Source organism: Triticum dicoccoides, chromosome 4A (genome assembly GCF_002162155.2).
Source record: "Triticum dicoccoides isolate Atlit2015 ecotype Zavitan chromosome 4A, WEW_v2.0, whole genome shotgun sequence".
NCBI classification, from domain to species: domain Eukaryota; kingdom Viridiplantae; phylum Streptophyta; class Magnoliopsida; order Poales; family Poaceae; genus Triticum; species Triticum dicoccoides.
The window spans coordinates 678,043,313-678,059,606 of NC_041386.1; the positions used below are offsets into that span (position 1 = coordinate 678,043,313).

Below are 16,294 nucleotides of genomic sequence, written 5' to 3' on the forward strand. Positions count from 1 at the left end.
TCCGCATCATTGCTACTATCATCTTTCAACTTAGTTTTCTCTAGGAACACATATAAAACATAGGGAAGCAACAACGCGAGCTATTGATCTACAACATTGTTTGCAAAATACTATCAGGACTAAGTTCATGATAAATTAAAGTTCAATTAATCATATTACTTAAGAAATCCCACTTAGATAGACATCCCTCTAATCATCTAAGTGATCACGTGATTCAAATCAACTAAACCATGTCCGATCATCACGTGAGATGGAGTAGTTTTCAATGGTGAACATCACTATGTTGATCATATCTACTATATGATTCACGCTCGACCTTTCGGTCTCCAGTGTTCCGAGGCCATATCTGCATATGCTAGGCTCGTCAAGCTTAACCCGAGTATTCTGCATGTGCAAAACTGGCTTACACCCGTTGTACGTGAACGTAGAGCTTATCACACCCGATCATCATGTGGTGTCTTATCACGAAGAACTGTCGCAATGGTGCGTACTTAGGGAGAACACTTATACCTTGAAATTTTAGTAAGGGATCATCTTATAAAGCTACCGCCTAACTAAGCAAAATAAGATGTATAAAATACAAACATCACATGCAATCAAAATATGTGACATGATATGGCCATCATCATCTTGTGCCTTTGATCTCCATCTCTAAAGCATCGTCATGATCTCCATCGTCACCGGCATGATACCATGATCTCCACCATCTTGATCTATATCAATGTGTCATCACATGGTCATCTCGCCAACTATTGCTCTTGCAACTATTGCTATTGTATAGCGATAAAGTAAATCAATTATTTGGCGCTTGCATCTTATGCAATAAAGAGACAACCATAAGGCTTCTGCCAGTTGCCGATAACTTCAACAAAACATGACCATCTCATACAACAACTTATATCTCATCACGTCTTGACCATATCACATCACAACATGCCATGCAAAAACAAGTTAGACGTCCTCTACTTTGTTGTTACAAGTTTTACGTGGCTACTACGGGCTTAGCAAGAACCGTTCTTACCTACGCATCAAAACCACAACGATTTTTCATCAAGTATGTGCTGTTTTAACCTTCAACAAGGACCGGGCGTAGCCACACTCGATTGAACTAAAGCTGCAGAAACTGACACCCGCCAGTCACCTGTGTGCGAAGCACGTCGGTAGAACCAGTCTCGCGTAAGTGTACGTGTAATGTCGGTCCGGGCCACTTCATCCAATAGTACCGCCGAATCAAAGTATGACATGCTGGTAAGTAGTATGACTATTATCGCCTACAATTCACTTGTGTTCTACTCGTGCATATAACATCTACGCATAAACCTGGCTCGGATGCCACTGTTGGGGAACGTGATAATTTCAAAGTTTTCCTACGCACAAGCAAGATCACAGCGATGCATAGCAACGAAAGGGAAGAGTGTTGTCCACGTACCCTCGTAGAATGAATGCGGAAGCGTTATGAAAACATGGTTTATGTAGTCGTACGTCTTCACGATCGACCGATCCTAGTACCAAACATATACGACACCTCCGCGATCTGCACACGTTCAGCTCGGTGACGTCCCACAAACTCACGATCCAGCAGAGTGTCGAGGGAGAGCTTCGTTAGCACGATGGCGTGATGACGGTGATGATGATGCTACCGACGCAAGGCTTCGCCTAAGCACTACGACGATATGACCAAGGTGGATTGTGGTGGAGGGGGGCACCGCATGGCTAAGAGATCAATGATCAACTTGTGTGTCTATGGGGTGCCCCCTCCCCCGTATATAAAGAAGTTGAGGAGGGGGAGGGCCGGCCCTCTACTATGGCGCTCCCTAGGGAGTCCTACTCCCACCGGGAGTAGGATTCCCCCTTCCAAGTAGTAGGAGTAGGAGAGAAGGAAAGGGAAGAGAGAAGACAAGGAAGGAGGGGGCGCCGCCCCTCCCCCTAGTCCAATTCGGACTAGGCCTTGGGGGGGGGGGGCTGCCCTAGGCAGCCCCTCTCTCTCCCCTCTTAAAGCCGAATAAGGCCCATATACTCCCCGGCGAATTCCCGTAGCTCTTCGGTACTCCGATAAATACCCGAACCACTCAGAACCTTTCCGATGTCCGAATATAGCCTTCCAATATATCGATCTTTATGTATCGAACATTTAGAGACTCCTCGTCATGTCCCTGATCTCATCCCGGACTCTGAACAACCTTTGGTACATTAAAACACATAAACTCATAATATCGATCGTCACCGAACGTTAAGCATGCGGACCCTACGGATTTGAGAATTATGTAGACATGACCGAGGCACATCTCCGGTCAATAACCAATAGTGGAACCTGGATGCTCATATTGGCTCCTACATATTCTACGAAGATCTTTATCGGTCAAACCGCATAACAACATACGTTGTTCCCTTTGTCATCGGTATGTTACTTTGCCCGAGATTCGATCGTCGGTATCACCATACTTAGTTCAATCTCGTTACCGACAAGTCTCTTTACTCGTTCCATAATGCATCATCCTGCAACTAACTCATTAGTCACATTGCTTGCAAGGCTTATAGTGATGTGCATTACCGAGAGGGCCCAGAGATACCTCTCCGACAATCGGAGTGACAAATCCTAATCTCGATCTATGCCAACTCAACAAGTACCATCGGAGACACTTGTAGAGCACCTTTATAATCACCCAGTTATGTTGTGACGTTTGGTAGCACACAAAGTGTTCCTCCGGTATTTGGGAGTTGCATAATATCATAGTCATAGGAACATGTATAAGTCATGAAGAAAGCAATAGCAACATACTAAACGATCAAGTGCTAAGCTAACGGAATGGGTCAAGTCAATCACATCATTCTCTAATGATGTGATCCCGTTTATCAAATGACAACTCATGTCTATGGCTAGGAAACTTAACCATCTTTGATTAACGAGCTAGTCAAGTAGAGGCATACTAGTGACACTTTGTTTTGTCTATGTATTCACATATGTACTAAGTTTCCGGCTAATACAATTCTAGCATGAATAATAAACATTTATCATGAAATAAGGAAATAAATAATAACTTTACTATGGCGCCTAGGGCATATTTCCTTCAACTTTCGCCTAATGACGAAGACATGGTTTTGTTGAATCCTTTGACACTAGACCCTAGAAGCGCTGCCGAGGCCACCCAAATTTACCAAGTTAAAAGAGTGTTGTCATCGAGGCCACCCTGAACCCTTGAAGCGTTGCCGAGGCCACCCCAAACCCTAGAGAAGCGTCGAGGCCACTAATTAATATAATTCCTTGTTGTGATTAGCTATAACTAGGTGCACGTTTGCCACTAATATATCCATATGTCATGTTTGTATAATAATTGCCATGTTGTAATATTTGCAGAAACTATGGAGCACGACTAAGACGTGGAAACAGAACAGGTGTTGGGGGACATAATCACAGCCGGAGGTGATGTCATGCCGTATCTCAATGAAACCGATGGTCTGGAAGGAGAGAGTGAAGTATGCTACGGTTATCGAATAACGGAGGAGGAAGGACATGATTATGATGGCTCCGATGGCCGAATGCCGGTGCAAGAAGGAGACCGTGATGATGGCTCCGGTGACCGAACAGAGTCCGGCTAGGTATATATATTAATTAAGCCTGTGCTGACTAGCTAATTGATGCATTCATTCTTTTTTCTAGCCCTCCAGATCGAGCACAACTTCGGTAAAGAGACGAGGCCCGAAGAAAAAGTTGCGCTCGGATGAAAGGTTCGCGATCACAGAAATCACGCGCGATGGCCAACCGCTTGAACCCCTCTGGACCAAGGATGCATTTACTGCTCAGTGCAGGGTTCTTGTTATGGACATGATCCCGATCAGCATCGAGCTATGGAATCAGCCTAAGAAGGAAGAGCTTCAAATTTCTTTTGTCAAAGATAGACAGAAAGAGGATCTTTGAAAAGCGCTGAAGGTAAATTTCACCCTACCGGAAGAGGAGGATCCGGAGAATCCAGTTACAGAGCCATTGATCAAGTCCTGTGCTCTCAAGAAGATGGCAGACCTATTCAGGAGGTGGAAGAATGAGCTGAAAGCAAAGTTTTTTGACAAAGAAAAGACACCAGAATTCATCAGCCGGTATGAGAAGCTCAGAGATCAATGGGACGCATTTGTGGTCAACAAGACATCAGATAGGAGTAAGAAGATGTCAGGGACAAACAAGATAAATGCTGCGAAGAAGGAGCATCACCATCGCACGGGGTCAGGTGGCTACCTCAAAGCCCAGCCGTTGTGGGCCAAGGCTGAGAACGACCCGCTTGATAAAGGGGTCAAACCAGAGACATTGAACTGGCCAGACCAGTCAAGTACTTGGTTCTTCAGGGTTGGCGGAACCTTGGACCCTGTAACAGGGAAGTGCGTTTGGACGAGCGAGCAACTGCGAATACCCGTCACGAAGCTTCAGGACTATATCACCGCAGTGCAGGAAGGGACGTTCGTTCCAGACAGAGAGAAGGACAAGCTCACAATGGCCCTCGGGAATCCTGAGTACCCTGGAGGGACACGAGGCACGCCAGGCTTTGTTCCGTGGAAGGTTGGGTTTCTGGACGCAGGCGGTTACAAATGCCAAGAGAGGAGGAGGAAAGTGGAGCAGAGCGAACTGCAGGAGCTGCAAGCAAGGGTACAGAAGCTAGAGGAACGAGAAGCAGTTCGAAGCAAGCGACCTGCCAAAGCTACCCCGCCATCTCAGCGGAGAAGCAGCATGGCTTCCACCGAGCTGCTTTAGCTGGAGCCTGTCTTCACGACTCCTGCTAGCTACCCCATGGATGCTATCACGGAGTCTCAACATTTCCACCTTATGACGCAATGGCAGAACTACAAAGTCAAGGCGGCTGTCGGCTATGTTCTACCTCTTGAACCCGATGCAACTTTTCACTGCCGTCCAATTCCAGAAGGATATGCTAGGGTGATGGTGGACGAAATAACGGAGGGATTTGAGAAGCTCGTGCTTGACCACCCTACCGGTGAAGGGGAGACTCGGCTGCGTTCTACTCTGAAGACTCTATGCCTATGGTGGAAGGTGCTCATCAACCTTCCGAACTGGACGCCTCTGCCTCCTCCTCCTCCTCCGGTGAGTCAGGGCACTCCGCCTTCTCCTCCGCCTGCTCCTTCGGCGAGTGATCAGGGCACTCCGCCTCCTTCTCCGGCGCGTGGCGGCACTCCGCCTCCTCCGCCTGCGCCGGCGCGCCCGACCAGCCAACCTCCTCCTTCTTCGCCTCGTCATCAAGGGCGGAAGAGACCCGCCACCGCTCCGGCTGCTCCGGCGCATCGTAGTACTTCTCCTCCGCCTCGTAAGCAACGATAGAAGACAACCGCAGCCGCTCGGCCTGCTCCGGCGTCTAGCAGTACATCCAGAGGCGGGAGGCAATACAGATTTGGTCCATCTCTCAACACTCCAGAGAAGTTACCATATGAGATGATCGAACAGGAAAACGCGGAGATCTGTCAAGCCAAGTGAAGGACTACTTCGAAACGCAAAGAGCTAAGAGACATCCACCTCCGGAGGAGAAGATAGATCCGGTGAAAGCGAAGCACACTTTGGATGCCCTGCAGCGACCACCACCGTCTCCGCCGCAAACCAACTATGAGTGCATTACTAAAAAGACATATAAGGAAGCGAAGCGGTCGGGAAGTACTTGAAGTGACAAAAGGTTATAAGGACGAAGAAGTGGGAAAAAGTTTCCCAGCTCGGCGAACAAGCGAACCAATCGTGCCTCCCGCTCATGGTGTCTAGCGATATCATCGCTAATCATCTGGGGATCTTGCCCGGTAGCAATCCTGCAGATTACATGCACGATGACGATGCACATTTTGATATAATGGAGGCAGATGAATTCAAATACAAGTATGGGAAGCCTCTCGTCAAAGATGGAACTATTGTAACAACGATGATGCGAAGATTCCATGATTGGTACATGGAAACCTGCAGAAAGTCTGGGAAGAAAATCGATACTTTGACGCTGAAAGTTAAAGAGGATCATCACGACCTCGTTGGAATTGAGTAGTTGTTTGTTCCATTTGAGGAGTTCTTCCAGTTTTTCAATCTAAAGGCCCTCGATAAATTAACGGTCACTTGCTACTATCTGTAAGTACTACTTCTGTCATTAAGTCTCTATATATAGCTCAGCTCTTTCATTGCATGTATATATAATTATCCTCACTATATTATGCAGATTGAAGATCGTCGAATGCAGAAAATATGAAATGTATGATATTGGGTTCATTAACACAAATCTCATAGGTGAATATACGGTTACATTTCATGGCAAAGAAACCGAGGACAACTTGCTACGATCGTTGGTAATAAATCAAAACAAAGATACAATACTCTTTCCTTACAACTTCAAATGAGTGTTACTGTCTTGTGCATATTCGGTTTCCCTTAATTATTACTCGAGGTTATAGTAATTAATGTAATTGATGAGTTATGCATGCGTGCGCAGGTTCCACTATATTCTCCTAGAGATTAAGCTTGAGCAGGGACTAGTAAACGTCTTAGACTCGAGACGAAAAGATCCCGAGGACTATGCGGACATGTCTAAAATGATCGACAAGTAAGTTGAATCGATCATTATCGCACCATATCGGCAACTTTGTTCATCTCATGATATCAAGTAATTGTTTTCTTTGTCTCGCAGGGTTTGGAAAGTATTCACCGCACAAGTTCCGGGACTGCCGCGAGATCTATGATGGAAATACCCGAAAGTAAGTACTACTAGCTAGCTAGTTCCACATCTCCCGTTGATTCTAGCCACTTTCATCAATGCCATTTATAATGCTTCATTATCAGTTTGATTGACCTCTATTTTTTGTAAAGTGCTTGTGGCAGGAAGCCGGGAATAATTACTATGGATACTACGACTGCGAGTTCATCTACAACGCGACGGCCAAGAATAGGCGGGGCTACTCTAAAAGACAATATGAAGTGCGTAAGCAAAAATATTCGCAAGTTTATTTTATTACCATCATTTCGGTTGAGTTTCATTCATATATATGTATTGTCCCCCTTATTCAAATTAGATGTGGGAGATGCGCAATGAACTCCTACCACAAGATCGCATGCGAGCAATTCAAGAGGAATTGGTTGGATTTTTTCTTGACCACGTTATCAATAAAGGCAGAGAATACCATGCATGTGGAAGTTGAGTTCATATGTTAGGGTATTGTAAGAGATCTTACACATTGTATATATATATATATGTAGCCAGTACCGTCGGTAAGATATACGAAAACTTGTTGTTCGACCAATCTCTCGGAGAAGGAGAGGTCTATCACTTCTCTCTGTATATGTTCATCATGATGATCTTCTGTACTTAATAGTTTCCTTCATTTGCTTACTAGCTAGCTAGCGTGTCGAGTCCTCTCTATACGTATAGTATGTAGCGTTGACCAAGCACAGAGATAAGAGAGGACACTTCTCTAACACAATATATAAAACCCCTAAATTAACCCTACAAACCCCCCAAAACACCCACCCCCCCTTTCAGGAAAAAGAAATCCAAAACCCCAGCCCCTGAACTGCTGACGCGTGGAAGCCTTTTGGTCCCGGTTGGTGGCACCAACCGGGACAAAAGGTCCTCCTACCTGGGCAAGCGGCAACGACCACGTGGAGCCCCATCTGTCCCGGTTCCTGGGCGAACCGGGACTAAAGGTATAGGGCTTTAGTAACAACCCTTTAGTCCCGGTTCAGGAACCGTGACAAATGGCCCTCACGAACCGGGACGAATGAGGCTTTTTCTACTAGTGTAAGAAAATGCTTCATTTACTATCATTTTATGCATTAATTGTCTGCAACATCTTCTACTCTTATAAAAAGCAGATTGGTGATGATGGTGTGCCTGCCAATCCTGTAATATAGGCCGTCTGATTTATATCTGACGAATAGGAAGGAAACTATGGCAATTTTGCAAAAGGATACCCGCAGCTCTCTCGTTTATCCTTATCTTCCACAACTTTATTGTTGAGTACTCCCTCCGTCCAGTGAAGAGTGTACGTTTGGCTTCAAAATTTGTCCACAAAAGAGTGTACTTCTATCTTCCCAATGCACTTTAAAGTAGAAAAAAAATACTTCTCTTTCATTACACGGTAATCAAGACCAATAACAATCTACACATGATCTTCTTCATTTCTACATGCACTTAGCTTATTGGGGGTTGGGTCATTAAAGAGGAGAGAGATAGTGGCTTGCACCTTTCTAATGCATTTTTTACTTCACTTCATAATTTGTCCTAAAATCTCTAGATGCACACTCTTCACCGAACGGAGGGAGTAATTAAAAATTAAATCCTCTGAAACAATCTGGCATGGTGGCCGTTGCCGGTGTCGTCCATCCCCATGCCTCCGCTAAGTCCGACTACCAATCACCACCGTGCCCACTCCTCCTCACCTTATCTCTGATCTTTCTCGAGATATCATTTTTTTGATGAAATTCTTGAGATATCATTAGTTTTTACACATGGGATTACTTCTGCATGGGTCAATCATAACATGTGTTTTGTAAAAAAATGCATCTGGATGTTCCGTGCAATGCACGGGCATCTTGCTAGTTATGAAAAAAAACCCACATTTGTGGCAATTATATATGTTTCGAACATTGGAACCACCGGACCACGGGGTTGGGTCTTGATAAATAACACTAATGATTGTCTAGGTAATTTTAAAAAAAACGTGGGTTAACTATGAGGCCTAGTGCCAATCTCTAAAAGGAACCGCTATTTTATTTGTGAGAGATACAATAATTCTCTGTCCAAATGCATGCATGATTCCCCCCTAATCAATCCAAACCAATTAATGTAATTCATAACACGTAAAAGGTCACTCACAATAAATGCACTACTTATCGCCATAAAATCGATGTAAAATAGTACATACTCAACCACCTTAGAACATACAAATAATTTGTAGCACATACATATGTTGCTCAATCTCAACCGAAGGAGAGGCAAGCTCCCACAAGCTACCAGTTGGCAAAAACTCCTTTGGCCGCAACAAGAAAGAGTAGATCACATGCAAGGAAAAACATAGAAGCTAGGCTAGGGGATACATGGCAGAGGAAGTAAAATAAAAAGTATGAACTCCAAATACAATCTCGGAATAGGAGACCTCGGGAACGAGATTGACATTCCTCTGTACAGCTACCACCGTTTCATGCTACGAGGACGCTGATTTCTTCACTATGAGCGCCCTCGGTCCCTCACATGTTGTCCTTAGATGTTCTCAGCACGTGCTCTACATCATTGTTGAGAAACAACCAGCTGAGCTGAAGCGTAGTTGGACAGTTCTTTAGCCCCGAGGCTCTTTTCTGTTAGCTATCTTTGCTAGACCAGCTCTTGGATGCTGTATCAGATTAGCCAGGTACGCAAGCCAGCTTTGCACGTCGCACGGCCGGAAAAAACTCGGCTAGGAGAAACGAGTTGTCTCGACAGGAGTAAGCACTGGCCGAGGCCAACATGGGTGCTTCCAAAACTCACTGGACTGATCATTATTAACTAATTCTTGGAGCGATAAACTCTTCGTCTATAACTATATAGCTTCTAGGTTTTGTGGTAGAATGTTGAGATGCTGGCAAAAAGCTTGCCCTAGGCGGATGACCATGGTTTTTTCTTTTATTTTTGTTCATACCGAGTTGATCGGCTTTAATAATGCTTAGTTTGGCTTGGCATTGTTTCAATAACGAATACTCCTCCCGTTTCATAATGTAAGACGTTTTTGACACTAGTATTATGGGACGGAGGGAGTAATATATGTCCGTGTGCATCATCCGATGCAAAGGCCAGGGGTATTTGCTCCTACCATATGATATGTACTTGTCATTTGCTGTTGACCAGGCCCTCATTATGTGCCCCACGAACTCAAATCCATCCCAGCCAACATGAAGCAACTGAAAGGCCCAAGATATACCAATGTTAGTTGCACGACTTGTGAATAGTGGTGTCTTCAAAAAATCGCTCACTTCTCTGTTAGACTTGAATAAATGTTCCTTGCTTGGTGACAAATTCATGGGTGTGTTTTACATGGAAATATGATATCTAAGTATTTTCCATTCTGTATACCCTTGACAGTTATCTTGGCCACACAACCACATGTAGTGATCTCTCTTAAATGTTTACTTATATTCTTCCCCCCCATTCGAATCTTTTTAGGTTCATTCTCCAATGTTTGAAAAAATGATTTGCCACGGAGAAAATGCACCCGGACCATCCTATTATCTATAGTCTTTCTCACCCATTTTGAAGTGTGAAGCCAACATTGTGTGTATAAATCTTGTATAAAACTTCTTGAATCCTTCCATACTACCGAATGTCATACCTAAAGCTAGCTTTAAGTTCTTAGAACATTAAGGTGTACAAGATGACTCTAAAGATTACAACACTCATTAGCCATACACGTTATTAATTGTTAAAGAAAAAAAATATGGTCATATTTGTCGATGATAAGTCAAATTATCTACCGACTGGCTCCCATCGCCGCTCCAAACCACCCCCTCTCAAGGATAAAACATCGACCCATGAAGCGCTTCAGTAGGAGATCTTCCATCGAACGATATTGTGGGACAAGGAACAGTCTATATGAAACATAGGAAAAGTGCCAAACATGTTGTAAGCCCACACCTTGTCTGACTCATATCTCTCTATGCCTAGTACGGAACAGCGTGATGCAGCGGGATCGAGGATGGTGCAGAGAGCAACCCGCAACCTGGGGTAAGGATGGCTAGTCGGGCTGCCCGACAACAGAAAGTGCATGGGGATTCAGGAGGAAAGGGAGTGGGTCACTGTTAGACATCATGTCCACAACAGAGTGGTCAGGGATGGGAAAAGGTTGGGAGCCAAGAGGTACCCATCCAAGCTAGAGCACTCTGCATGAACGCACCCATAAGCATCCATCTGCGACCACCATATGTTGGAGCACTGCCATAGCCACACGCTCGGGCACCACCGCCGGTGGTACATGAGTATGGAACGTTGGCATCACCGTGTTTGACGCACATAACACAAGAGCGGATGCAAGCACAAGACTACCTATCACCAAGTCACCCAACAAGGAATCGCGTGATGTAGTGGGATTGAGAAAGGCACACAAAGTAGTCAACAACCAGGGGAAAGGACGGCCTGTCAGGCCTCCAGGGAACGGAGAGTGCACAAGAGGTGAGGCAGAAAGTGGAGGGGGTCGCCGTTAGCCGCCGCGCCCGTAGCCGGGCAGTTAGGGGAAATAGGGAAAGGTTGAGCTAAGACGTCGCCATCCAACCTAAAGAACTCTGCATGACTGCACCCATAAGCATTCATCAGCGTCCATAGTATGTTGTAGCGCCTCCGTAGCCGGACGCAGAAGTATAGGCAATTGGCACCATCGCATCCGACACACCATTGCATCCATAGCCAGACGAGGCAAGTCGGCGTGTGGCTACAATCATCGCATCCATCATGCTGCCTAGTTGGTTACGATCACCTTGTCTAGATAGCGAGTGTCATTGCTGCAAAAAGGAAAAGAATTTGAGAATGGAGTCAGAGGCCCACCATAAAAGAATCTCTCAATAACCATCTTGCTGTGCGTCGTCCACAGGGTCCAAGCCAACCTCACGAACACAAACTAGAAGAGGCATATCCTCCTCCCAGTTTGGTTGGTCTGGGTTTGGAGAAACCCAGCAAGGTCCAAACCCCCCTCCCAGTCGGGCCCAAAGCCTCACAGACAAAGCACCAACCATGGGCAAAACTCAAAAACTAATCACTAGCTTCAGTAGAGGAGATCAATTCAAATGCTTCAGCAGTATCTACCGAGGAAGAAAAACAATCATCAAAAGGATCTCCATTACTTATCTGTGCAAGGCTACAACAAGGAGGTGGGGGAATGGCAAGGGACAGAGGAGCGGAAAGGCCATTGATCACGAGCTCTAATGTAGTAGTGAAAGTTGATGGGGGATTATGGCCCACGACCATCGGAGGGTGAGGGCTCATGGTTGGCTGAGGGCAAGTCTCGATCGGGCCAAAATATCAAAGACGAAGTGATCAGACTTTCCTGATGGTGGGCAAGATAAGAGGAGGGTTAACTTCAAAATTTGGTTTAAGTGTCTGGCTATCACCCCACCTATGATCTCACATGTTCCTTACTGAACTTATGGCCCACTTCCAAATTTTCCAAGTTTTCATTCGTTGTTGGTTTTCATGAGATACTTCACATGGAATCAGTGTACTAGCTTGTAGCATGGGCTCCACAACATTCAACCATGCAAATCAACTGCTTATTGATTGTGCTTGTGCACGCATATATATTTTTGTTCACTCTACAACCAAGTGGAATCATGTTCCTTTAGGCGACATACACTTCTCTATAGATATCATATTAAATGGTCATGGGTGGGAAAGGCCAATGTTAGTAGTAAAAATCTAGATGAGACAAGCGGAAAATGGATACAATAGATAAGTTGTACGGAATAGGAGACGCCAGGAGTCAGAGCAAGAGTACTTGTTGGATCTCATAGTTCCCTGATGTATCCGTTTTGGATCCAAAGCCACCGTGCATGTGAGGCTCAGTCACCAATAGTGGTGGCAAGAAAAAAGTCAGTGGACAAACTACTACGCGTGCTACCCGGGCTGGGCTGGCAAAATCGGAGGCCCTGTTCCAAACTCTAAAATGAGGCCTATTGTTTAAATGGATATTTTTTTATCGCTTAACAAATATAATCTGTAAAAAAGACATCGCTTAACAAATACAGTATCTTCTACTTGAACTCAGTTTGATTTTATAAAATAGGCTGCTACAGACTCACCTATATGCTGTAGTCTTTCAATCGGCAATACTTCTAAGAAACTCCTGCTGTGTATACCACATTCCTTTGAATTGTGTGCAATAAAATCAAATGGTGGTACAGGCTGTCTAGTTTAGAGTAAAATCAACTAGTACATTCGGCAACAATCAAATTAAATGGGCGCAATGTACAAAAGAAAATGATGGACTGTAGTTTTTATCGGAGAATAGAATGACTCAAAATTGATGGACTTTGTGACAAATTGACACAACAATGTGCTGCAGTTTCTACCAAATTAGACGAGGACTACGTGCATAAGAAATTGATATTTTTTAGAAAAGGAGGATTGCCCCCGGCCTCTGCATCTAGGCGATGCATGCAACCATTTTATTAATTATTCACTGCTAATCCCTCAACAACAAAAATTCAGCAATGCATACTGGTTTGATAGATTTAGGGAAACACACCCCTTAACCCAACCAGATGCCTGTAGGTTCATCTTCCCGGTGGACATCTCGGACTCCGGCAGCGACGCCTCTCGTCTCACACCTTTTACTCCGTCTTCCTCACGGACCTGCTTGTCCGCACTCATGGCCAAATGAACCACCCGAACGCTGCCTATTCCATCGGGGTTGCGCTCTCATCCAATCCCTCCATCGCAAGAAAAAAAGCAAGCAATCAAGAAATCGTGAATTAAAACACCCTGCTTCTCAAAATGATACTGATACCTGCTCATGGGTCGCATCGGGAACTCCATCCTCGTCAATAGAGTCGCCCCTCTCCACACATGTCGTCTCAGCAATTCAACCCTTTTTGACCAAAATGAGTAGTAGCTCCTCGAAGTATCGACCTAACAGAATGAATTGTCTCCATTTGCACAACCTGAAAGTGAACCTCATGTGCCACAGATCAGCTTCTGTGGTTGTGCTCCTCATGGCGTTATGCTATGTACCAACCATTGTCTTTGGACCGCAACAACCTGATGAGAGCAAGGCAATCGCAATGACACGACCTACTGTTCTCAACCCCGCCTTTCCCTACAAAAAAAAACAGGAAAAAGGAGAGACCATTTCAGCTACAACTCCTTCACGAGACTATTTGAATTACTAACAAGTGTCAAATCCTTATTCCCATACCGCACAGCCGTAAACAATTGCCTGCATGCATGTTGTCCTCTCCACATTTAGCCTGCTTTCGCCGTATCTAATGCCAAATCCTTTCTCCACGAACACAGGTTGTAGAAGTTGTATGCTTCACGCACAGAATCAAAGGTTGTACCCAAAGCTGGCACTATGACATTGTCCCCAGGATTGTCGGCGAAACCATGGATAGCCTTCTCCAGAGCAGTAGTCTGGTTAGGACATGGCGTCCTTCCTGGGGTAGTAGCACCTACCCTCACCCTGCAGCCACCCACAAACAGATATGAGTTTCATGTATAGTTTCACACGAAGCGCTCAGCCGGCACATCAGTTTTTGCAGTGTCACCGTTCTCGAACAGTAACATTTTTGTTTCATCTATGCTACTTTTGGTTCAGCTGCACAATCAACTCCGGAACGACACAGATCCTTCCGGTTTCTACAATTTTCTACTTTTCACATGCAACAATGTCCTTTCGCATCAACTCAGCAGCTACATGTTCATTCATTCCTTCAAACCACAAATCATGCAATGTCCGTTACAATGTCTGCTTACAGGCGTCCCTGCTTAACTTATACTAGTTCTGAATTTCACCAAACTTCATTAACAGTTCAATCAGCTCTGCATCCATATTTACATGGACACACTCCTGTAACTTTTCCTAGAAGTTCAGGAAGTACAAACATAGCAATTTAATTTTGTGGATCTGTAGAATTGCCATACCTTATTTTCCGGCCAGGAGCTCTAGGGTCGATCTATCCAATTGACTGCTCTGACACTCTCGGCAACCCTTTTTGACCTGCATCCGCCGCCCCTTCCGCCGCACAGATCTGGCCGTCCACACCTACTTCCACCATAGGCGCCACCGGCTCCTCAGCCAGCCGCGCCACTGGGTAGTGCAGCGGCTTGCATCAGAATATTTGCTGTTATTTACCTCTTCCAGAATGGCTATCATACACACCCAAATTGGCCACAGAAGGTCTCAACTTAGCGAGCACCATCCAAAATCACGCGCCAGAAAATACAAAGGGGACACATTGCGCACCTCTTAATTGGCGTCCACCGGTTCCATTCGCCTTGTCGCCCACGAGAATCGCCGCATAGCTCCGCCGGCAAGTGACTAATCCAGCGGCGGAGTTTTTTTTTTAGCGGCGGAGGTAGGAGACGACCCTAACTGCATTTACCCAGTCACTGTCCGTAACTGGAAAGCAAGTCTCTAGGGCCACGGCTCTGTTTGGAGCCGTCCACGGCGTTGTAGCTCCGTCACAAACATGGCCCATAGTCCAGGGTTCACGGCGCACGTATTTCGCTTTTCCTACTATTTCGTCCGCCCCTTTAAATGGCCCACGCAATTAATGGCTCGTATCTCCACGCTAACGGAACCGCCCAGATTACGAGCGCATTTGTGCTCGAGCACATAAACTCCGCGTCCCAAGTACAGATGCATCTAATAGACAGTAGGACCAAGTCTTATAGATCATGCTATTCATCGCTAGGATTGGAAACAAATTAAGCCACCACCCTTACTCATGTTCAAAGGTATATGTTTTAATGATCCAGATTTTTCATATTTATATTTGTTTTATTGAAGCCGGGAAATCAGCGAGGCATCCATCATCAATTGGGCCGATTTCAATCAGTGACACCCATGACTTTTATCTCATATTTTTGTTTGACGTTTATATAGTTATGAATAGATGGTCACATCTGTTGGAAATATGAGCAATTTTCCGAATGATTTTATTACCAGAAATACTAGATAAAGCATGACTAATATAGCAAATATAAAGCAAGTCATGCAATCTGACAGAGAGAAGGTAAACATCGTGGCACAGCAGCAGCAGAAGCGCTGGACTTGGGGTCGATGTCCTGGCCTACCATGTCGTCGAGGAGGTCGTGGACGTCGGGGAAGAAGTCGTCGTCGGGGAAGTAGTCGTCGGCGACCGGATTGTCCGTGATGAAGCAGCCAGTAGTCGCGCTGAGCGCTCCCCAAAAACCTTATCACCCTTCTCCCGTACACGACTCAAAAGGTGCGGTCTCAGAGGCCTACTGTCCCGACGTGCGGTGCACGCCGCAAGCCGGGATGAGGAAGAACGTAGCAGCAGCGCAGTGCTCGGGAACTTGTGGCGAGGGGAGGAAGAGATTCTGGTGCGTCTCTCTGGGAGGAGCGACCTCCCTTTTATAGGCGCAAGAGAAGAAGGCGAGAGGCTGCACTGGGAGCTGAAGAGAACGAGGGAGACGAAACGAACAGACAGCAGGCAAAGAGGTGCGCCGTTCGTATTCAATCTCCACTACAGCAAAACGTTTCAGCTTTCGCGTGCCCTTTCGTATACCCGTAGTGCATGGCAAAAATTTACATCGGCTCGGCTCATTCCCGCGGCGCGGCGCGGCGCGGCGTGACG

General features: G+C 45.6%; 1 long non-coding RNA gene across 1 annotated transcript; it reads right to left on the bottom strand.

Moving 5' to 3' along the window:
- Positions 1–13,402: 13,402 nt before the first annotated feature.
- Positions 13,403–15,105, bottom strand: LOC119289695. The gene is made up of 4 exons (XR_005141586.1): positions 14,938–15,105; positions 14,616–14,840; positions 13,891–14,154; positions 13,403–13,791 (listed from the first exon to the last, which is right to left on the bottom strand). It is a non-coding gene; the product is annotated as an uncharacterized LOC119289695 (long non-coding RNA).
- Positions 15,106–16,294: the final 1,189 nt, after the last annotated feature.